Source organism: Physeter macrocephalus, chromosome 19 (assembly GCF_002837175.3).
Source record: "Physeter macrocephalus isolate SW-GA chromosome 19, ASM283717v5, whole genome shotgun sequence".
Taxonomy (NCBI): Eukaryota; Metazoa; Chordata; class Mammalia; order Artiodactyla; family Physeteridae; genus Physeter; species Physeter macrocephalus.
The window spans coordinates 61,631,277-61,655,938 of record NC_041232.1 but is presented as its reverse complement, the minus strand read 5'-3'; positions in this window follow the sequence as shown (position 1 = coordinate 61,655,938).

Genomic DNA, 24,662 nt, shown 5'->3' with positions numbered 1-24,662 from the left:
TGCTTTGGAAACAACCGTTCTTGAAGTTTCTGGTCTGAACATTTCCTCGTGTCAGAACATGGCTCAACCCCGGCCAGGGGAGGAGGGGCGGGAAGGAACAGTGGAGATTCTTGTCCTCTGTCCATAACCATGACCCAGCTGGAATCTCGAGGGAGGAATTCACATCCACATTCATCCATATCACTCTGTCAGTACCATTTCAGGGGCTGCCAAAGACCCCACATCTCTCCTGCCATCCTGAATCCAAGTGTCCTAAATGTCTCCATTTGATATTCATACTTTTGAGTAGGCTCTGCGTTTTTTCCCCCCCATTAAAACAATTATACTTTACATTAATACAGTTGTCAGCTCAAAAGCAAACGGCGTCCTGAAATTGTGAGGCCTTTCTTGGTGTTATGGAAGTCCCTCGCAGATTTGGAATTCATTCATGTTAACTTTTTTAGATTTTCATCTAACAAAAAGCAGTAAGACTTAAAAATTTCCACATATGGTAGTTCTCCTTTTAGTTTTAATAGAACTACCATATGACCCAGGAATTCCATTCCTGGGCATATATCCGGAAGAAACAGTAACACTAATTCGAAAAGATACATGCATGCACCCCAGTGTTCATAGCAGCATTATTTACAATTACCAAAGTATGGAAGCAACCTAAGTGTCCATGAATGGATAAAGAAGATGTGGTATATATACAATGGAATACTACTCAACCATAAAAAAGAATGAAATTTTGCCATTTGCAACAACAAAGATGGACTTGGAGGGCATTATGCTAAGTGAAATAAGTCAAGCAGAGAAAGACAAATACTGTATGATCTCGCTTATATGTGGAATCTAAAAAATACAACAAACTAGTGAATAAAACAAAAAAGAAGCAGACTCACAGACATAGAGAACAAACTAGTGGTTACCAGTGTGGAGACGGAAGAGGGCACAATATAGGAGTAGGGGATTTTTTTTTAAAGGGTTATTATGGGATTATATGAAATCATGTGTGTCAAACCTCTGAAAATTGTAAAGCACTATAGAATTTAAAGACTCTTTCATTCGATTAAAAAAAAAAATACCCAGAGTCCTATTTCTAAAAAAGCAGTGTAGGTAGGACATGACTGCCTCTTCAAAAGAGGCTAGTGGCTCTGAGAACATCACGCTGAGTGTCAGTGGCTGGGAAGGAAGAGAGACCTGAGGACAGGACTCCCTGCTGGGGAAGAGCACAGGAAGGATTGTGCCCGCGCGGCACACAGCATCAGACCCTGGAGACCAGCGGCCCCCCAGGAGCGAGGGAGCAGGAGGGGAATATTGGAGGATGACGGCCGGGGGAGGGGAGCCGGCTGGGGGCAGGGAGGGCCCCATCTCCCCCGAGTCTCCCACAGGCCAAACTCGCCAGGCCACGGGGCACGCCGCCACATGGCCGCCCTGTGGAAATGACCCACTCGCAGTGTCCTTCCTGGTCCCAAGGTGGAACAGGGGAGGTGAACCCTGAAGAGAATCTGTCTTGATTAGGAACCACTCTCATCACAGCCCAGCCTCAGGAACCCAGAAACAACCAGGACACCCATTTCTCTCTCCAAAAGCTCAATCGATAGGATGTGTGTTTGCACTGAGACCATCACCGCCCGCAGCTCCACGCCGGGTCAGCTCTCTCACAGCTCCTCCCGGCTCTGGGAGCTGCCTACAGTTGTGGGGTGGGCGAGCATGGCCGGATCATCACGAATGATACAGCGTGTCAGAAGCAATTAGGATTCTGGAGCCCAGCAGCCTCTCCTTGTCTTCCTAGGGCTCGAGCCTCGGGTGAGAATGCCACATTGCAATATCATGGAGTGAAAGCCTTCCACTTGTCCTTGCCTATATGAGAAATGGCACAAGGCGGTGGTAATCAGGCCACACCTCACCTGATGGGGACAGCGTCCTTCCCCCAACTACACCATCCCTGAGAATGCCGACCTGCTCGACCCAAGAGAGGCGAGGGGAGGGGCAGATGGGGGCAGGGCCTGGGAATCAGGAGGCTGGTGCCCAGCTCTGGCCTTTCATTCTTCTCAGCATCCCTCTCCCTGATAGTAACTTTGGGGTAAATAATCCCACTGGGCCCATGTCATTGGACTGCTATCAGGACCAAATCAGACAATGGAAAATTAAGTGCTTGTAAACATACAGTGCTCCTGAAGAGGAAAAGGCCAGAAGTCAGGAGACTGTAGGGTTGGCCCCAATGTTGGCATTAACTGGAAAACGGTCATAAACAGGTCACTTGGGCTCTCTGGGCCTCAGTTTACTCATCTCTAAAATAAGACCTGTGGTCCAGATTTCACAGGTCCCTCCCAGCTCTGAATCGGCAGAGGAAATGCGTTTCAGAACTGAGTGCCCAGCTGCATCACATTTAAGAGGTTGCATTTTAGGCAAGATTTAAGTGTCCCACATTGGTGCAGATCGCCACTCTGGAGCCCCAAGCCCCACTGAGGCCCGCAGGGTGAGCCCCAGGTCTGGTTTTGCCAACATAGATGTGTAGAGCCAGCTGCTCTCCTTCCCAGGCCACGTTAAGCCCACTCCCCCTCGATTAGCCTGCTCCTGCTTTAAAGGTCTTCTTTTCCTTTCCTCACACTCTCTGCTTCCTCCGGGCTTTTGCACACACTGCTCTCACTGCCTACCTGGATCTGGCTTCCCTCCCTGCCCAGGGAATCTTACTCTCCTGCATCCATGTGTTTGAGCCCCTTGAGGACAGATGTCGAGTCCGCTTTGTCCCCCTTTGCATCCCTAGCTCATAGCCAGCACCCGCCACATAGTGGGCGTTCTGTGAATATTGGCAGGATAGATAAATACATGAATGCATGAGTGAACCCAGGCTCTATACTCAGAGATTTCCAAATTAGAAGCTCTACTTGTTTATATCTAAGTCATCATTTTTCACTTTAATACAACTGAAGGAGATGTAGCCAGCACCCGCCACATAGTGGGCATTCTGTGAATATTGGCAGGATAGATAAATACATGAATGCATGAGTGAACCCAGGCTCTATACTCAGAGATTTCCAAATTAGAAGATCTACTTGTTTATATCTAAGTCATCATTTTTCACTTTAATACAACTGAAGGAGATGTAGCCAGCACCCGCCACATAGTGGGCATTCTTTGCATCCCTAGCTCATAGCCAGCACCCGCCACATAGTGGGCGTTCTGTGAATATTGGCAGGATAGATAAATACATGAATGCATGAGTGAACCCAGGCTCTATACTCAGAGATTTCCAAATTAGAAGCTCTACTTGTTTATATCTAAGTCATCATTTTTCACTTTAATACAACTGAAGGAGACGAGGCACAGTATCTACTAATATGCATCTGCTGCTCTCTGACCAAGAGAACACAATTTGGTTCAGTGCTACACTTCAGACTCCCTTGCAGCTAAGGGTGACCATGCGACTCACTTCTGACCAATGACTTGTGAGTAGAAGTCTGGTGTGTAGGCATCTAGAAAACCTATTGTTTTCCTGATAAAAAGAGAAAGACTTTGCTAGCTCATAGTGACTTTCGCCATTTGCAAAAGTCCCAGCCTAGAACCTGGACCTGATCTTTTGAGGGGGAAGCAGCAAAGGTCAATGCTAAGGATGATAGAGTAGAAAGAAGGTGTCTGGTCCCTGACGAATTGCTTGAATAGCTACATTAGCTCTGGACCGCCTATTCTTGTCTATTTTTCATGTGAGAAAACTAAAATCACTAATTGTTTAAGCCTTTGCGGTCAGGCTCTGTTACAGACAGCCAAACGAAATGCTGAGGCAACAGCTAAGCAGAAATGAACAATATGATTATTTGTACATTCAAAAGACATCCACTGAGTACCTACTATGTATCAGACACCATGTGGTACTATGTATGATAAATACTCTTCATACTCTGGAGGGCAAATCTGAACATGACTCTGCTATTTCCCTTAAACTAAGCAATTTTTTAAAAATAATAAATGCCTTATGGCAGCTTTTCAATAAGCCTTCTGAATTGTTCTTTAAATGTTTTTGTTTCTTATCTTCTGGGAGGTCTCTTCACATATGTCTTGCCTCCTCAAGTAACAAGTTGAACTATATGAAATTGCTGTTTCTATAAGTCAAAAATATATGTTCATTTGCTGTGATTTAACTTAAATGTCACACCTGATTCCTTAATGTGAACCACAGATTTTTCTCTATGATCTTGAACTGCCCCCTGCAATGCATGCAATTCATAAGGGAATACCCTCCTTAGAAGATGGAAGGGAAGTCACTTCCTGTCCCAAGCTTCAGTTTCCTCATCTGTACAATGGGAAGGTCTCTCTAGGTTCCTGCTGACACCAACAATCTGGAAAGTGAAAGCTATGGCCTGTCACCCCAACACACCCATGGGCCTCTTGCCCAGTGAAGATACCGACCAGGCTCTGAGCACTGCTGTCAAGATGGTCCCATGTACATCACAGAACCAGATCTGGCAAGCAGTCGCCAAGAGGCCTTCCTGTCCATGCCTCTGTTCCTAACTCCCCAACACTGGCCTTGCCTTCAGGTGCCCCCAGTAAGAGCAGCCCCGGGCTGAGTTAGGACAGCAGCTTCACAGCCCTGCCCTTGTTTCCCCTTCTTTAAAACATCATGACAAGAGAGTGCAAAATAAAGAGAGGACCTTAATGATCAACTACCAAAAAATTAATAATAAATATGCATATGAACCAGAGCTCTATAGTAATATGCAGATCTGAGATTCTTGTGATGGTGCCATCAAAGGTCATTTGTAAACTTTTTCCTCGTTACATTTTCTTCTCAACGATCATTTTAAAAGCTGTTGTGAGGCAAAATGAGTTGAGGGGCATGGGAGAAAGAGTTCAAAGTTCCAAAGACACCCATTACTACTCAAATTCCAAGGATGCCCATCGAGATACAGAGACAGAGGGCGTTCCCACCACCATAGGCTGCAGGCCAGCATCTCTCGCCTCCATCCTGGGGAAGAGCTGCTCCCTCCCCACTTCGTCAGCTTCCCTCCCGACTTATCCATCCTCCCTGTGAGGGCAGCCAGGCCAACAGCCCTCCATTCCGACTGCCCCATGGGCCATCTTGGAGCCCAGTTTCTCTGGGTGAACTCCAGGGGGAGGTGCATCGAGGGGGTTAATTACACCAGCCCCCATGCCACCCCAACCAACACACTGACAGTTTGGCAACTCCACTCGTGGTACAAGAACCATGTGTCAAGCAGCTGGTGGCAGAGAACCCTGATTTATTAACAGGAGTCCCTGGGATGGCAGCCCCAGTGCCCTTCTTTCCAGAGGAGCAGAAGGGCCCAGTAGTCAGCGGAGGTGCACCCCGAGTCAGGCCCAGCTTCTGTGTAGGTGACTGAAATTCCACAGGGGTAACATCTTCAAACCTCGCTAGTCATTTCCACCTCTGGGTGAATGACTCTGTCTGCCAGTAACTTTCTTTGCTCTGCCAGTCGAGGCATGTATTGGAAGGGTACTCAACACAGTATGTTTTGGTGGGATTCCAAAGCCTGAGAAGTATGTCCCAGGAAAGAACCTGGATCACCCGGGGCAATGGGCAAGTCCATTGGAATGAGGAGGGAGAGCCCCAAGAGGAGAGGCAACCAGGCCCCTGTACAAACACCATCATCTCCATTTTGTCTCGGGCATCACTAGAGCCCTCACTCTCCACCACCACGTCTTCTACGTATTCATCAGCATCTCCCTCATACCTGCCCTTGCTGACCTCCGGAGGCCACTGCGCTGCTGGGCAACCGTAGACGGGAATCCCAGTTGAGAGAACATGCTCATCATTCACTTTATTTCTCCACCTACCCATCCTCCTGTCCACGCAGCTGTCCTTCCATTCATAGTTCCTTCAATAAGTATTTCCTGAGCGCCCACTCTATACCAGGCACTGAGCAAACCACTGGGGATGCAGCCTTGACCCAGTGACACGAAGTCCCTGCTCTCATGAAGCTCTCATCCTAGTGGGCGAAGCAGCCAAGTCAACGGGCAATTACAGTAGCATGTTGCTAAGCGCTACATAAGAGATGGCCAGGCGACGGTGGCAGCATGTAGGAGGGGCACCTAACTCAGATGTGGGACTGGGGAAGCTTTGGTTTCCTCACCTATAAAATGGTAGCATTGTGAATTGACCAGCCAACGTACAGAGTTTCTGGGAGGACCAGCTGAGATCATGCATGTGAAAGAACTTTATAAGCACCACGCAGATATATGCAAGTGTCATTACTGTCATTTCCACCCCAGCCTTCTTCCAAAAGGACAAAAGACACTAGGCAGCATTTGGGGGGTTTCTGGCCGTGACGGGTCTGCAGGCTGAAGCCACAGGCCAGTGCTTCCTCAAAATAAGACCATCTCCTGACAGAGAGGTGACTGAACATTGGACCCCTGCAAGCATTTTTACCGGTTTCTTCAACAGTGGAGAGTAGTTGCATGGAATCACGCATGCTCTAAGAACTCCCCAGTTCAGCCGCCTTGCCAGCCTTCCGGAGATACGAGGGGTGGTGTGAGTGTAGAGGAGGAGCTGACAGGCATGGAAGACTGGGCTAAGTGTTCAGGCTGTGGCCACAGCGCATGGGGAAGTTTAAAGGTTGAAACTCTGACTGCTTGAACACGATGTGTTTGCAAGTACACCAACCAGAAACTCATATCCACTCAAAGGACAAGAAGTTTGGATCCTAAGACAGCATTCTTGGATGAATGTTGTTTTCAACACAGAGTAAGCTCCTTCACACGAGAGAAACAGGCTGCTCCATGGGACCTGCCGTGCAGCAAGGCACCCCTGCTATCATCGATGCAGAATCCAATAAAAAATTGCTGCGTATTTGAAATAAATTGCAACAGAAGGAGAGAAGAGCAGAAGATCCATCACCACCTCCCTGAGATGGGATTGAGATCCAAGGAAATGAAAAGTAGAGTGGATACAAGAGCGTGGCCTCCGGACTCAGTGTTTAGGGCTCTTCTCTCTCCCGGGAAGACTGCACCGTGTAGTGAGGCAGGGGGTGCATTTTCAGTCATTCACTGAGCACTGGAAATTCACTTAACTCTCATGAGCTTCCCTAGCCCTTACCTGTAAAATAGACCATGGCACTAGCCCATCTCATAGAGTTGTTGTGAGAATTAAATAGGATGGTACATTTAGAGGCATCATGTAAACTTAGGTTCAGCACAAAAGGATGGGATCACTGTTATTACCATGAGTCTCAGGGATGGTGACCAGGGTGATGCAATCCTAGTGGTAGAAGAAACACCTTCAAAACTCCCCAGAATTGAGCTCCAAGCCCTGAAAACTGTAGGCAGCAGCTGTCGTCTGGAACCAGAGCAGCCTGGCTCTGTGTGGACCCTGTGAGAGGGGTTAAGAGGGGCTGCTTTGGGCTCTAAGGTCACCATGAATATCTCAGTTAAAGAGTGTCCAGGGGGGTGTGCTCTGGGAGGGACAGCTACAACCCCCCCAGAGGACCGTACTGCCCAGTTTTCATCCCAACAACAGGCACACCTGTGTTCCAGATCCATCTCTGCCACCCAAGGCAAGGTGGCTTGGGGCTCATCGTTTCGTCCCCCAGGACTCAGTTCCTTCATTTACGAAGTGGGCAGACACTTGCCCAACCCCCTCCCGAGGTGGTGGTGAGATGTTATTATCACCACCAAAAATCTGCATAATTACCGAATCCACCTTGTGTGTATTCAGTGCCCATTGTCTGGTTTCTCAAGAGTTGACTAAATGCAGCAAGCTCTCTTCCAGGAAGAAGGCATCACACAAAAACAACCAGTGAGAAATAAAACACAAAGCCGTCAAATTAAACTAGTAAATCAGCGCCAATGTTTAGCAGCCCTAAAGGTTGGTTTTGGTTTTGTTTTCCTTTCCTCTTCTTCATCAAGTTATTCAGATGGGCATTCCCATTTTGTTCTAGATCATGGTTTGGGCTCCACAAAGCAACCAATTTGGAGGTTCTCTCCGAGGCAAAGTACAGGGCACATGCCCTTTGAAAATTGAACATAGTGAGCTTTCAGCTCACAGAATTTGTTCATTTTGAATGTAAGTAATTAAACAAGGGATTTTTTTTTAAAGGAACTCCAGTGCCTTTAGTTAAACACATTAATAGAAATGATTTTAAAACAGCTAATCTCCTAATGAGCTGAGAATTTTATATCGATTCAGTAATTACAAAGCATATTGCAAAATCAGTGATAAATACTCCTGAAATTCATATTGATTGGCTAACTCCGATAAGATTATATTGAACAGAGACGATATACTTAAGCGTGCCAAAGTGCACGCACATTGGCACATTCGGCGGCAACAGCGGCGCGGGGCGGACCTCAGGCCGGCGGGGAGGGGGCTCCGCCCAGTTTATATTGTTTGCGCTCTTTCCACACACTTGGTTCTGGTTTTCGAAGCTGCTGGTTAATGAAACATAAGATTATCACTCCCTTGTGCATTTAAGTTTTCAGGTCTTTATACAATAATTAATTAGGATTATGTGACAAGAAGAGAATTTCCACTAGGAAAAGAAAAACTAATAGTACTGTTTTAACAAATGATGGTTAAACTCCTATTGACTCAACTTAATTTATTTAATCTTTCTACCTAGACCACCCTGAAGGTAATTATTCACTTTAAATACTTTTAAACTAGTATCTTTTAAGTCTAGGATTTCTCATGTAGCCACTTACTGTCTAATAAAGTAAGCTTCCTGGGAATGAAGTGTTTCAAATTATACAGAAACGGGTAAATTCATAAAACATACACCTCAGCGGTTCTCCAAGTGTGGTCTCTGAATCAGCAGCACAACACCACTTGGGAACTTGTTAGAAATGGGAATTCTCAGAGCCTCACCCCAAACCTGCTGAACCCAAAACTGGGGGTGGGGCCCAGCAATCTGTGTTTTCCCAAGGTGATTCTGATGCCCGCTCAAGTTTGAGAATCACTACTATAGGTCATTAGGATTTTCCTGAGCACCTACTATGTGCCTACAACTCTGCCACTGTTATGAGACACAGGAGAATATGTGGTGCCTGCCTTTGTGGACCTTACAATCTGATTAGGGTGTTAGATTTACATACTTGGTTCTGTCACTAACAGCTGTAATATCTTGGCAAGACCTCCCCTCCACACCCACCATGTGATTTGAAACATAAAGGCCGGCTTCCCTGCTGACTCCCCCCCTGGAATGGCATGGTCTTTTGATTTCCCCTATTAAAGCCACTCCTTTGGGTTTCACAGCATGAGCCAAGCCCTCTCTAGAAATAGGGAATGACATGGAAACGGGGAGGGAAATGCCTCCCCCTCCCATGGTATTCCGATGTGTCCCCAACCCCACTGCCATCTAGTGGGAACCACTGTTTCAGTCCTCTACTCCACTGAAACCTCTAAGCCAGCATCCTCATCACAGGAGGCCTGGGGCTGAATGTTTTCTCTCCAACTGCATGACCAAACCTTGGGTGGTAAGGAGTATCATTCATTTAGCAATACCAAAACAATCCTGAACTAGGGAAGGCAAATTCCATGTGATAAAGGGCCCGGGTGAGAGAGAAGGCATTAAAATAAACACCTCTTACAACTCCACGACTGTGCCCAGGGCTGCCCCTAGCTGGCCTTTCCTGATCCCCTGGCCCTTACATCGCCCACCCCTCCCAGCACACTGTGAGGCATGACAGCTTTTAATAAAGTGAATGTTTCTTTGTGGGTCACTAGCCCTAAAGGTAATCCCGGAAGAGAACTTCCTGACATGTTTTGCATGAAGACACCATCACTTCCAAGGACATAGTCATCCAGAAATATGGCACATACAAGAACACGTCTTAACTCTAAGTCATATTAAATACAATGAATTCTCTTAATAGTCATGGCATGTTAGAGCTAGGAGGATCCTCAGAGGTTAAAGAACCCCCTTGTGTTACAGTCTATAGGGTAAAATTCAGCACTTGATTGTATACTGTTTAATAGGACAATGAATGATTTGCCCATTATTGCTGTATCTCTATTAGTTAGGCTTGGAATCAAGACTTGAACCCAGAGCTTTTGCCCTGAGGCTGGTTCTCTCTCCATCACTGAAGGAAGTCTCACTTATAGCAGAAATGGAAGGAGGGACACAGCAAGAAGATATTTCTTTAGGCATGCCAACTCTTCATTCTCCTCCATGAAAATATATTTTAAAGAAAAAGATTTTTCATCAGCTCTTTAAGACTGACATTGCAAAATGTGCCATACCCTTCCTAAAGCTTTGCCTGCCCCCTGTAATACCAATTATCCCCCAGAAGTGTTTATACCTCTGCTTGAGATGCTGTCTTCTGGGTTCCCAGCCACAGCCAACCCCAGGAAAACGCTCAGGATTCCCTTGACTCAATCCTCCCCTTCTCTCTCATGTCCTTTGGAAAATATCTACATAACTATATTTTCCTAAGAGATTGTATATTGACAATGGGTTCCTTATCTTATCTCAAAAGTATATGAATATTTACAAAAGGCATGACACTTCCCCCCAAAGTAGTGATACTCCTGGCATCAGTGGTCAACAGGTTGGAGAAATTTGTCAGCCACTGATGGAGGGGGCGGTGGCTAGGAGTCACTGGTGCCCCTCAGTCACTTGTATAACCGATCTGACTGCTGGGTGGCTGTCCCCCTTTCGGCAAGGTTTCCCTTTTAAATGGCCCAATCGATATTCGCTAGGCATTGCCAGCACCTTGTCTCTCCCTAACTGATTTATCCGCCATGCTATAAAACCCATTAAAAATTAATCCCCTAATAGACAAGGGCTCAAATTGGCTGCCCGGAGGTTCCAGATGTAAGGCATACGTGTGTTGCCTTCAAGAGGGAGAGACCCAAAGGCAGGGGCTGTCCAGGAATAGAGGGTCCCCTCTCCAAATTCATGTGCCCAGGAGAATTCAGGGGCAGACACAGTGCCATTCGTCTTCCCCAAGAAAATCGTGTCCCAAAGAATTCCAAAGGGGAAGGGGACAGTGATCTAGTCTTCCTCATAAGGACTGGAAAATAAAATACCCTGACAATCTCCTGACCCAAATCAGGCGCATCTGGGAGGGAGGAAGGTAGGTCATACTCTCTGTGCAAAAAGCCCATCCTGGCCGGGTGACCCCGCCCTGACCTGCCCTCCCTGGGCATCAGTGATGTGGAACCTTGCTGGCCCTTGCCCCTCAGGGAGTGTTTTCTGTGGTGCTTCTTTCTCTTTCCATCCCGTGCGTGGAACTATCCCTCAAGGTACTCCTCCTCCTCCCTCCGCTTCCTTTCTTAGCAGTCTCATAATTTCAGTTACCACCTTTTATCATTCATTCCTTCAACAATAAAGTCCACGATGAACACACTATCTGTCAAATACTAGATAGAGTCTCTTGGAGCTAGAGACACATGGCCACCATTGTCCTCCTGCCATCTCCAGTTCTATGCAGGAAAAAAAGTCAATTACAACGAGTGACCCCAACCACTTGGGAGGACTTTCAGAAGGCAGTGGATGCTTGGGGCAAGGGACACCAAGCCAGGGGGCAGAGGAAGCTTCCTGGAGGCCATGAAGACCCATTGGAGCCCTGAAGGGCACAGTGGGAAGAGCCAAGGACACAGCATGGGTGGAGCTAGACCCAGAGGGGAGAGAGAACCTAGGACCCTTCCAGGCCTGGGAGGGACACCAGGTGGATTGTGAATCAGGGGCAGTGAGAGCTGGGACTGGAGGGGTGAACAGAGGCTACATTGCTGTGAGTTTTGAAGGCAAGAAAGCATTTCACCTAAAAGAGAAAAGTCTTCAAATTTATTTTTTAGAGAGTTCACTGGAGCTGCAGCGTGGAAAACAAGATATGGTGGAAGATTGAATTTGAGGAACCCAGTAAGGCAATATTCCAGATTAGAGACAGGCCTGGCCCAGGGCAGTAACAGCAGCTCTGTCCAGAGTAGGACACAGCATAACTGACCAAACCAGGAACTTGTTCACTGTTAGACACCAGGGTTGACACATAAGCCCTGGGTCAACCTAAAGGTGTTAAATAACCACTGCTAGATTTAGTAATACAAATGAAAGATTTGAGCCTAAGAATATGTGTATATTTTTGTAATGCGTCTTCATGTAGCTAACTTTAAAAAACTGTACATATTCATTCATTAGTTCATTCCACAAATACTCACTAAGCACCTACTATGTGCCAGGCACTATGCAAGATGCTACGAATATGATAATAAAATAGATACAGTCCAGGCCCTCAAGGAATTTACATTTTTTACTATAATGTTGGCATAGCATTGTTTTCTAGGAAAAGGAAGTTGGGGGGAAGGCCTGTGCTCTTCCCACTTTTCTCAGTGATCCACCTGTGGCATTGTCCATCCAACACATCGTCAGCAGGCCTTCCCTTTCCTCCTGGTACTGTGTGCTGAAGGGAGTAACCAGACCCCCAGCTCAGTGGCAGTGCCAAGTCTCCTTCGCCCTCTTCATAGTTCTCCTTGGGTTTGACCTGGCCAGCAGGGCATGGCTCTCCCTCTGAGCTTGAGTGAGGGGTCTTCCACTCCCCAGAGCAGATTTCAGGGCCTTGCTACACCCTGCGTGGGTGAAACCCTGCATGCCCAGCCTCTGAAATATCCTGTATGCTGTTTGGCAGAGGTGAGTGAGTGAGTACACGGGAGGTGAATACATGGAGGTGAGTACATGGCCTGGGGACTAGAAGGAAGATTGAGAACACGTCTCAAACCATCTGATCTGGAGACTTGAGGGCTGAGATCGCTGCTGAACATTATGAGAGGCATGAAAACAGACGTGGTGCTCCATCCCAGGTGGTAGAATTGGACCACCCCCTGGCTCCCAACTTTAAAAGAAGAAAGTTCCAGATTAATAAAACTATAATTATAAGATGAAGCAGCAGACCATAATTCAAGTGGATTCAAGAGGATTTGGATAAACTTATGAAAATTCCTCATGGCTAATTAAGAGGAGTTAATTGGAGTTGGGAGTGCTGGAGGCAAGTCCAAAGTTGTTGAACCCTTAGAGTGATGTCTGTTAAATTCTCTCTTTCAGGGACAGATGCCAAGACTGAACGAACCAATGGGCAGCCCACAATGGCATTTCTGATACACATTGGGCAATGAAGCCCAGTGCACGTCTGAGGCACACCCAAAGGTCTCCCCCCAGTTGTTCTAACCCACAAGGACATGGCTAGCTCTCCCCATCACTAACGTGATATTTGCAGTCGCCAGCCCTGTCGTGGGGTTTGTAAATTTCCAGATCTGTATGCACTGGTGCACTTCCTCCAAGGAGTTTTGTGTGGCATCCTGTCCCATCGTCGCTCAGGATCTGGGATGAGGCAGGTTTCCCTACCCACCCCAGAGCCAGGACCCTCAAGCGAGGATATAGATTGCTACTTACTCTCTTACTGGGAGCCAGTGTGAGGAACACCCTCTGGGAAACTGAAGGTGGCCCTTCCTTCCTCTTTCCTGGCTCAGAGGCCTCACACTTTTGCCAAGGGCAGGGTTCAGTTCATGGGCTCCCAGAAGACCCTGTCAGAGGGGCCGAGCTCCTGCACACCCTTCCTCCTCAGCCTGAGACTCCACACATCAGCCCCCAGCACCCCTAGCACATTTCCTTGCCAAAGTCCCTGCCCATATAATGGTTGGCTTGTTGGTCAATTTTCTGAGTGCTTCACCCTACACACTCTTTCAGTGGGGTGGGAAGGCACATCAGCCAAGGGCTTTGTTGGGACCAGCAGTATCCCTCCTTTCCACATTGGACAGCCGCTGTGCTGAACCCATCAATGGGAGAGACCCAGAGCCTTAGTTCTGGATCTCTTTCCCAGAGAGGAGGATGCCTGGCCCTCACCCGCTATCCTCTTGCTGCTCTCCCCATCTGTTCCTGCAGAAGGAACCCATCCAGCATCCACTGTAACAACTGATTGCAAGATGAAGGCAGGCTGGCCCCAGAGACACAGGCTCTGACACCTTGCTGCCATTCCAGACAAGGACTGATGCCCCGGGCTCTGCAGGCTCCAAGAAAAAAATGGGAAAATAGGTGATGTGAGCCTTCAGGTCTTTTCCCATTCCTTCCCAATATGCTCAAGCTGTCCTCTGTCTCACCTATCCATTCGTTTATTCATTCATTAAATACTAATTAAGGACCTACTATGTGCTAGGTCCAGGAACACGAGATGAATAGGAGACATGGTCCCTGCCCTTGTCTAGTTTACAGGAAGAAAAGGAATGACCTTATTCATATGTTGATATTCAGTGTATTGGCAGAGAACCAGTGCTTATATTAAAAATGTGTGTCCCCCAGAATTCTTGGTCCCCTCTGTAGAGTAGATTTTGAGTAGATGGGTCTTTCCAAGACTCTCAAATCTCACTCCATAAGTAACTGTACTCTGGCTCCCACAGTGTTCAGTTCTGCCTACACCCCTGTTTTCTACACTCTGTCTCCCTTCCTTCCCTGACTACCTCAGCCCCTCCCTCCTCTTGCCATCCTAGCCCCTCCCCACTCTCTCCACCTCCTTCACACACTTCACCATCAGCCCACCCTTCGCTAGAAGCAAGAGTAGCAAGACTAATTTCATTTCTCTCCTTTTTCTTTAGTGACAACCCTTTTTATGCATTTAATTCATTCTCAATTTCTCATAATCAGGGGGATGGTATCCCCTAAGGTTAGGTGAGAGCTTGTCAGAAAAAAAAAAAAAAAAAAAGCAGGGTAAATTCACTGAGGTAATCATAGTCTATCTCCACTCCCCACTGCCCATGGAACTATTAACTAATATCCTCTCTAATCTTTTTTATACTTATTTATTTTGTGGCAAGAAACTAGTGTTATAAACACCCCTACTGTCAAAACTTGTCATCCCCATTACCTCAAGGCGAGCTTCATCTCTGTTATTCTAATTTCAGAGTTCCTCAAATTCACAGCCGCTGGAAATTGAGTACAAAATCCATTATCATTTGTATATTTTAATTATGCAAATGAGGCAGCTCAGCTGCAATGTCCGGGACCTGCAGGGATGCCTGACTTGATTCTGGGTGATTACAATTTATCCAGTCGAGTCACTTTAATTGTAACAAGCTAATTACATTGTTGCATTTGGCTTTAACAAAAGAAAAAGAGACAGGAAGCTGGATGTGGCTCAGGGCCCCGGGAACAGAACACTGCCTCTCCCCAGTGCTGGGCAGAGGAGGCCAAAGGACTGGGCGCCAGCACTCTGTGCTCCATGGAGGGGTTAGTGGGGGACCCCAGAGAAAGGGCAGCCAGCGGCCAGATAGTAGAGGCAGCTGCCCCCACCCCAGCAGAGGCCTGCCCGGAGCGGTCTCTGCCTGGGTGATGGGAGGACTGTCATTCCTGCAGGAGTTTATCCACAGGCAAGCCTGACCTCGAAGAGGTCACACCATCTTGCAGAAGGGCCATTTCCACTCAAGCTTTTCACGGCCCCAGGCAGATATCTTTGAGGACCCACCTAATTTCCACTGTTTGTGGATCTGTAGGTGTGTATAATGTTTCTGGCTAAATCTGCGTTTTGGCCACAGAGGATCCAGCAGAAGTGATTCCCGTGGTCAGCTAGAGGAAGCTGCAGAAGCGGGCAAGGGAGTGGGGGTGCAGAGAAGTGACAGAGAGCAGTTGCACAATTACTACCAGGTGGGGACAATGCTTTACAAATTCATTCGCTAGGATCGTGTTTTAATTTCTTTGACCAATGTAAACATTTATTCGTTTGACCTGAAAGTAGCTGTTTTCTCTCCCAGCCATTACTACCTGCCAGGGAGCAGAACATGCCTAGGTTTACAAGCGTGTTCATGTTTTAGCAGAATAAGAGGGCCCAGGAAGCATGAGGCTCATGTATATTTACAAATGACCATTCACCTTAACAGAATTATAACGGGACCAGAAGAACTACACTGTTTGCTACAAACGACTCACTATGGGCATTAACTTGAGGTGCTGCCACTTTTTTCTAATCATTCTTTTGGTTCACCTCTCCGCAGAACCAGAGTTCATGTAAACATTTATTCGTTTGACCTGAAAGTAGCTGTTTTCTCTCCCAGCCATTACTACCTGCCAGGGAGCAGAACATGCCTAGGTTTACAAGCGTGTTCATGTTTTAGCAGAATAAGAGGGCCCAGGAAGCATGAGGCTCATGTATATTTACAAATGACCATTCACCTTAACAGAATTATAACGGGACCAGAAGAACTACACTGTTTGCTACAAACGACTCACTATTTATGGGCATTAACTTGAGGTGCTGCCACTTTTTTCTAATCATTCTTTTGGTTCACCTCTCCGCAGAACCAGAGTTCATGACCTTTCCACCCCTGAGTCTGGGCCAGGCAGAACCTGTGACCTCAGCTGCCTACCCTAGGCAATAGACTCAACAGCAAGGTCCAGAAATTAGATTAGTAGCCTAGTAACACCAGCAAATCATTCATCGACTAGCATTAATTGAAGTTTATTGGGATTCTATTCTAATTTTAACATCTCTACTTCCAAGGTATTATACTCTGAAGACAGAAATAAGGCTTACATGTTTTAATAGGGACAAAGCTGGAATGCGGGAGGAGGTCTGAGGGGAGAGACATCTGCAGGGACTGAGATAGTCAGTATTTGTGATACCCAAGTTCACGGATGAAGGGGCTGGGTTCCGGGTGACGTGGACACTGAGAAGGGTCAGGGTGGTGGTCCTGATGCTACACACGATGGCCATTTGCTTGCAGGGATGATGGAAATGACACAGCCAGAGGCTGGGGCTCCTGTGGGGGAAGAGATGGCTAGATAGTTGGAAAGGTGGGAACAGACTCTGATGAGCCAGGAGTACCAGGCAAAGGGGTTTGGTGCTGACCTCGTAGAGCTAACAAGTGAAGCAAGGGGCATGGTCTTCTCTACCACATCCACCACGTAACAACATGTCCGTCTGCCATGCAAGTCTGGAGAGCAGTGAGCCAAAAGAGCCTGAGAGATGCAGAGAATGAACAGCTAAATGACACGGTCCGCTGTCAGCAGGATTCAGGATGAAATGCTTCTTGGTGAGTGTGGGGTGAGGCAGAGACGTGCTTTCGGAAGGTTTTTGAAAGGAGAAGGTTGTGTCTCAGTGGATCAGCAAGAGGAAGAGATCTGTGGATGGAGGAACACAGCATGAGCAAAGATGTAGAAGAAAGAGCAGCACCGGGCAGGGGCAGACGCTGGGAGGCAATAGATGGAGACGTGGGTGGTGGATGCACGGGAAGCAAGGGCTGCGTGACTCTGTTAAGGGAACTGGCTCTGTGCCACTGAGTTCTAGGGTGGCAATTTCTTCTCCTTCCCCTGCTGCCTGGGCACCCAAAAGAGGAAACCTGGTGTCATGTCCAGCATGGGGTTGCACCGTAGGAGGGACCCCAACCAATACATGTGGAGGGAAAGAGGAAGGAAAGGAGGAAGGAAGGGAGGAAAGAAGGAAGGAAGGAAGGAAGGAAGGGAAGGAGGAAGGATGGGGAACAGAAAACGGCACATGGCTAGAATGAGTTGAAGTTTATTCAATTACCAATCAGCTGGGTGGTTGATATTATGTCACTGAAGGGCCCAGAACCTGTTTCCTAATCCATCAAAGGTGAGGGGCAGTTGAGGTGGGGGGCGGTGTGGACAAGGATATCTGTAATGAACAGGATATCTAGGTCTTCCAAATCAAGAATTCAGTATACTTATATCTCACTAGGCAATGTCAGCCTCTGTTTAGAAATACTGCTCTGCATTGGGTGAGTGGTTGGTACAAAAAGAAAAAAAAAAAAAAAAAATTGAGGCTGCCGCTTCTGCTTGAATTCTCCAGCTCTAAGTAAATGAGAGCCAGATGCCCAGTTGCTCATCGCTCCATCAGATGACTCCATGGAGTAATTATAATACTTTATGGGCATTAACTCACTGATTCTCATCATGCCCTGGGAGGGGGGCGCTCAGATCATTATCCTCCCTGTATCCAGGGAGGGGGGAGCATCTCATTCTCTCCATGTGTGCATATCTCAACAGCACCTGTCCCCCGAATGCACTGGAAGGGGAACACCAGGACCAGCCACGCTACGCGAAGATGGATGAGCTGGAGTCAAGGTTCTGGGAAAGAGAAAGCAGTGATGGTGGGGGAGGAAGGTCCAAAAGCAGAGGGATAAAAGAGATGCATCAAGAGGGAGGGAATTGGCTAAGCTTCACTCAGTGATGTCTGAGGGAAGCAGAGGACCAATTAGAAACACTGGAAAAATCTAGGCTTGGAAGAGGGGAGGAGGGAGGGAGAAAGCACTGAGGCCAACCTGGGGAGGTAGCATTGAACCGAGAGGAGGGTGCAGTCATGATGAGGAGATGCGACCAAGGGGCAGCCCTGGGACTTGCTGAGCAGCGACTTCAAGAAAGTACCCACCGGCTCCTCTAGTCCCTCATTCAAAGCCTCCTCACGTGGGGGCAAATCTTAAGTCCCTCTTCATCCCAGAAGTCTCACAATTATTCAATCTTAGAGTTTAAGTTAACGTAACCTATCTCCTTATTTTATGGATCAGGTAACTGAAGCCCAGAGAGGGGAAGGTCACACAGCAAGTGGGTGCCATCTCTGGGACTGGATCACACCTCTCCTAATTCCCACTGGCTTGATTTCATCTTCTTGTCTCTTCTCTGAATTACTTCCTACACTTAAGGGAACCCTATCAAAATATGGAGAGCTCTCGATATTATGCTGTCATGTGACTCACTCATTGTCTCTCCAAGTTAATCAGAAAACGTTTACGTGCCAAAACCATGCCTTGGGCATCCCCTGTGGCACCCTCAGAACCGAACGCAGGATTAGGCACATAGAGTGGGGAAGGATGGTATCCAGTTTGACGAGAGCATGTGTGGAGTCCCCACCAGAGGTGCCAAACCTCCAGTAAGGAAGACTGAAAATATTAGTGGGAGGGGGCAGGGGTGGGGGGACTCGGAATCAGCCAACAAATGAGCCAGGAGGAAGGAGATAGAACCATGAACATCTTCACTGCCATCACTGAAAGTACGAGCCAGCCAGCCCCCAAATCATTAGAGCAAGTGAGGAACCATGAAAAAACAGGGTCTCTGGGCACCAGACAGCAAGGGACATCTCACAGAGCATGGGGGCACAGTGCGGATGAACGCACAGGGGCTGTGCAGGCATTTGAAGTGGAAATATGGGCTGAAAGCATGACTAGGCAAGATTACCCACACTGCACACAGGCAAGGACACTTGCATCGGCGGGAGGGTGAACAAGGAAGGGGAGTCCTTCGTTCTCTCCACAGCAGTTTGTAAAGGATCCCGGAGGAGATGCGATTTCGAGAGGAAGCAAACAAGACCACACAAGAACTGTAGATACACACACCTCCTCCTCACGAGTTTGAAGAGTCTCGGCCGCTGCCCGGATTCCAGGAGCCCCGTGAGGCTCTCGCTTGGGCTCTGTGCAGCTCCCTCAAGTTGGCCAGTTGGGCGAATGTTGAAAGTTGGGAAATGTTGACCTCTCTCGTTCTGAAGATGAAGAAACCAAGACTCTGGAAGGAAACACAGTGTGTCCAGGACCACACGGCCAGCAGCTCCAGAGCCAGGGCGACACGAGGGCCTCCAGGTTTCCGGAGCAAGTGGGCTGCTTGCTCATGGGCTCTTGGCGGGGCTGTCGCCTGTTTGTTTGCTTTTCCCGCTGTTCAGATTCCTTCCAAGCTCAAGAGGTAGGCCCCAGGTGAGACTGCAATTGGCATGGCCCAGGGGAAGAAGGCCCAGGCTCGGCCAGGTGCCCAGCAGCTGCCCCGGGGCTCACTTTCAGTGGAGCCGGGAAGGCCTTCCTGCCCTAGTCACTTCTCCCTCCAGCTCTTCGTCTAGATGAAAAAACTGAGACCGGATGAGATTAGTAAATTTGCCCACGTGACCAGCTCTACAACGGCAGGGCCAGCGTTCAACCCCAGTGCATTTGACACCAGGCCCATGCCGCGGACCGCCCAGATGGGCTGCCTCTGCTCCGTGATTGTCTGGTTTGTTCTTTTTTTACTTAGATCTTTTTTGTTCTGCTTTCTCCTCAGTATCTCTCTGACAATAATCTCATTCAAGCCAATGGGGTAAGAATCGCTTCTTCAGCAACCGGCGTGCTTGGCTTCCTTGAATTGGGCAGTGCAGACAGACTCTCATGGTCAGGGGATGCCGTTCAGAACCCAGGGTCCAGCTGTGCAGGTCAGGCATCCGGTGCTGGAGGTGGTGTCCAGGCATCGGGCAAGCAGGCCATGCTGGGGGAGGCCAGCCATCGCTGGGCAGACAATGAACAGTTAGACTTGGCTTGGGAGAGAGGGAGATATTTCCGCAAAGGGGAAAAGCTGGAGAGGGAGCAAAAATTATTCCTCTGGGAGCTAAGGGACTTTTCCAGACACAGCCTCTCTCTTCCCCAGGTCTTACCACCCTTTGTCTTGTTCTGCCTGAGCAGATGAGTTTAGCCTGCCTGTACATTATCTTATTTGAGATTGCATTATCAGGGGTGATTTTTCTTTGTCTTCTACCTATAGAGAGCCCTAGAGCCACTACCACTATGGCACTGAATGCCAGCAGTCTCAAAGATGGGGAGTCCTGCTCAGCCTGGCCCCATTCCTTGCAGGGACCCCCATGATGGGGCCACCCCCAGATTCACCATCCAAAGACTGGCCCAAGGCTGCCCCATCCTTCCCTCTCTCGGTGGCTCAGAGAGAAAGGCACACATCCCAACCTGGCTGTCCAGGTTGGACACCTGCCATACGATAGATGGTGGGCTCTAGATAATTAACGAGAATCATTCTGTAACGCGCTGACCCCTGGACACTGCACATCACTCATTTTGATACTCCTGCTCTCCCCAGCTCCCTCTCCATCTCTCTCATTCCGACAGCTCAGCCTTCTCTCTTGGGGGTCCACCAAATACCACATCAAGGGAAAGGGGCCCCTTACATTTCTTACAAGATGTGTCATGCCAGCAAAGGTGTTTGGCCTCTGAGATTTCTCTGATAATGTAAGCGGAGTGATGTAAGTGGCCAGATGCGGGATGTTGAGGCTGAGGCTGCCCTTGCTTGGGCCAGGGGATGCCTTGAACTCCTGGGACCCACCCAAAAGCTCTGGCCTGGGAGGAGGCAACCCAGAAGAGTCATGGGCCTGGAAGAGGAATCTGATGACAGTCTGGGTGGCCCTGCCCTCCAGGAGCTTATCTCCAAGGTGGGACAAAAAGCTACACACAGGAAATACTAAGATCTGTACAAGTTGCCCAAAGAACTTTCTCTGTCCCTGAATTTCATGCCAATCTATTTGTACAGGTTCTGTGTGCCCAGGTCTGTGAAGGGTGATGTGGAGGGACATGAGAGAAAGCTAAGTCTCCTTGTCTGGATGTTTGTGACCCAACTGGGAAATGAGTCCCATTTGGGGCTCAAATGAGTCCCCAGTGAGGACTCACACACAAAATTATTAGGAAAAAAATGCAAAAGTCTGGAATGTTTCTACAGAAGACACTGGTGTCCCCAGTTACCTCTGGAGAGTAGAAATAGGAGAAAGGAAAGAAGTGATTTTTTTTTACAGCTTCATTGAGGTATAATTGACAGATAAAATTGTATATACTTGAAGTGTACAATGTGATGATTTAATATATTAATGCATATTTTGTGACATGATTACCACTATCAGGTTCATTAGCCCATCCATCACCTCCTCACCTAGTTTCTGGTGTGTGTGTGTGTGTGTGCGCGTGCGCGTGTGTTGAGAAAGACTAAGATCTACTCTCTTAGATTCATATTCATCAGGAATATTGGCCCGTCGTTTTCTTTTCTCACAGTGTCCTTGTTTGACTTTGGGATCAGGGTAATGCCAGCTTCATAAAATGATTTTGGAAGTTTTCCCTTCTTTTCAATTTTTTGGAAGAGCTTGAGAAAGATTGGCATTAATTTTTCTTCAAATGTTTCATAGAATTCATCAGTAAAGCCATCAGGTCCTGGGCTTTTCTTTGTTGGGAAGTTTTTGATCAGTCATTATTGGTCTGTTCTGATTATCTATTTCTTCATGATTTAGTCTTGGTAGGTTGTATGTTTCTAGACATATATCCATTTCTTTTGGTTATCCAATTTGTTGGTGTTTAACTGTTCATAGTATTCACTTATAATCCTTTGTATTTCTGTGGTATTAGTTGTAATGTCTCCTCTTTCATTTTCTAGTTTATTTGAGCCTTCTCTCTTTTTTTCTTAGGCTAGCTAAAGTTTTTTCAATTTTGTTTATCTTTTCAAAAAATCCACTCTTCTTTTTTAAATCTTTTCTATCATTTTTTTCTAGTCTCTATTCCATTTATTTCTATTTTGATCTCTGTTGATCCCTTCTTTCTGCTAAGTTTGAGTTTCATTTGTTCTTTTCTTAGTTCTCATAAGTTCCAGGAGATTTTTTGTAGATTCATTGGGATTTTCTACATAGACAATCATGTCATTATACCAGTTTGGTATAAAAGGATATAATTCAGGAACAGCCAGATGGAAGAAATGCATAGGACAAGGAATGCAGGAAGGTGGGTAGAGATTCCCTGCCCTCTCCCAGCACCTCCACATGTTCACCAACCCAGAAGCTCCACAAAGTTGTACTTTGGCTTTTCACTTTTTAGACTCTATACTGTCTGAATGTTTTACATCCATGTACTATGTTTTATATTTTTTTTAAATACTCTTGTAAAAAGAGACCAAATCAAGACTGGACCGTAAGCTGCTCTGAGGGTCTGTGCTGTGCATTGTCTGTTTCTATGTTATCATCTGGAACATTCCCTAGGCAGCAGAGACACTCAATCAAGAATTGCTAAGTGTGGAATAAGGATGGTGCTGTTTGAAGTTCAAGATAAAAATGGAAAAGAACCTCAAAAGAAAGAGTGGTGGTGAGATGATTGACCATAAAAGCTTTAAGAAAGAACTAGAAGCAGGATCAAGATGGCAGAGTCAAAAATCCGGAGCTCACCTCTCCCCACAAACACATCAAAGCTACAACTACATATACAGCAACTCTCACTGAGAACAACATGAAGACTAGCAGAATGGCTCTTCTACAACCAAGGCTATAAAGAAAGAACCACACAGAGTCTAGTAGGAGGGGAGGGGAAGCAATCTAGTCAGGACACGTACCCCTAGTGGGTGATCCAGAAGATGAGGGGGACATCACAGGCTCAGGGAACTTCCCTAAGGAGCAAAAGCTTTGAGCCCCATATTAGGCATCCCAGTTCTGGGGTCCAGCACAGGGAAGACAAGCTCCCTTAGCTGGTTTGAAAACCAGTGAGGTTTACCAGAAGGCTGTAAAGGAACTGAAAGTCCACTCTTGAGGAGCATGCACACAGACTTGACTGCTTCCAGTCCCAGCACAGAGGCCCCGATTGAAAACTGTTTAGTGCTCTGGCCAGCTTGCCAGGATGGCCTCAACACATACCCCAGCCTGCACTGGGTTCCTGCTTCATCCCCTCCTGCTCCAGCACTACTCCCCTCTAAGGTGGAGACCATCATTGCCTTTGCACATGTGAGTACCAAGGAAAAAGCCATCACCTGGCTCTGGTTCTAGCGCCTCTGACTCCAGCCCTACCTCCCACCAAGGTAGTGGCTGCCAGCGCAACCCAGGAGAGGATATGGCTGGCACTCACTTCAGATTCATTTCTCCCACCAAAGCCACTGGGCACATGCAGCCTGCATAGGGATGCTCCCACACAAGGACACACCTTCAAGAATGGAATAGGTAACTGTTTCACCTAATTTCATAGAGACAAACAGAGAAAGTCAAACAAAATGAAAAAAAACCCCAGGAAAATATCTTAATGAAATGGAGATAAATAACTTACCTGGTAAAGAGTTCAAAGCAATTGTAATAAAATGCTCACTGAACTCGGGAGAATAATAGAAGAACACAGTAAGAACTTCAACAAAGAACTAGAAAATATAAAAAAGGATGAATCAGAGCTAAAGAACGCAATAACTGAAATAAAAAACACACTAGGGCTTCCCTGGTGGCGCAGTGGTTGAGAGTCCGCCTGCCGATGCAGGGGACATGGGTTCGTGCCCCGGTCTGGGAAGATCCCACATGCCGCGGAGCGGCTAGGCCCGTGAGCCATGGCCGCTGAGCCTGCGCGTCCGGAGCCTGTGCTCCACAATGGGAGAGGCCACGGCAGTGAGAGGCCCACGTACAGCAAAAACAAAAACAAAAACAAAAAAACACACTAGAAGGAATTAACAGAAGATTGGGTGATACAGAAGAATGCATAAGTGACCTGGAGGATGGAACAGTGGAAATCACCAAATCAGATGAGCAAAAGAAAAAAAAATGTAATAAGGATAGTTTAAGGGCTCATTGGGAAAACATCAAGGGTACAAACATTTGTATTACAGGGGTCCCAGCAGGAGAAGAGAGGAAAAGAGGCAGAAAATGTATTTGATGAAATTATGGCTGAAAACTTCCTTAATCTGAAGAAGGAAACAGATATCCAGGTCTAGGAAAGACCAAGAGTCTCAAACAGTATATATCCAAAGAGACCCACACCAAGATATACCATAATTAAAAGTTAAAGATGAAGAGAATTTTAAAGATAGCAGGAGAGAAACAAAGAGTCACTTACAAGGGAACCTTCATAAAGCTATCAGCCACTCTTTCAGCAGAAACTTTGTAGGCTAGAAGGGAATGGCATGATATATTTAAAGTGCTGAAAGTAAAACCCTACAACCTAGGGTACGCTACCCAGCAAAATTATCATTCAGAAT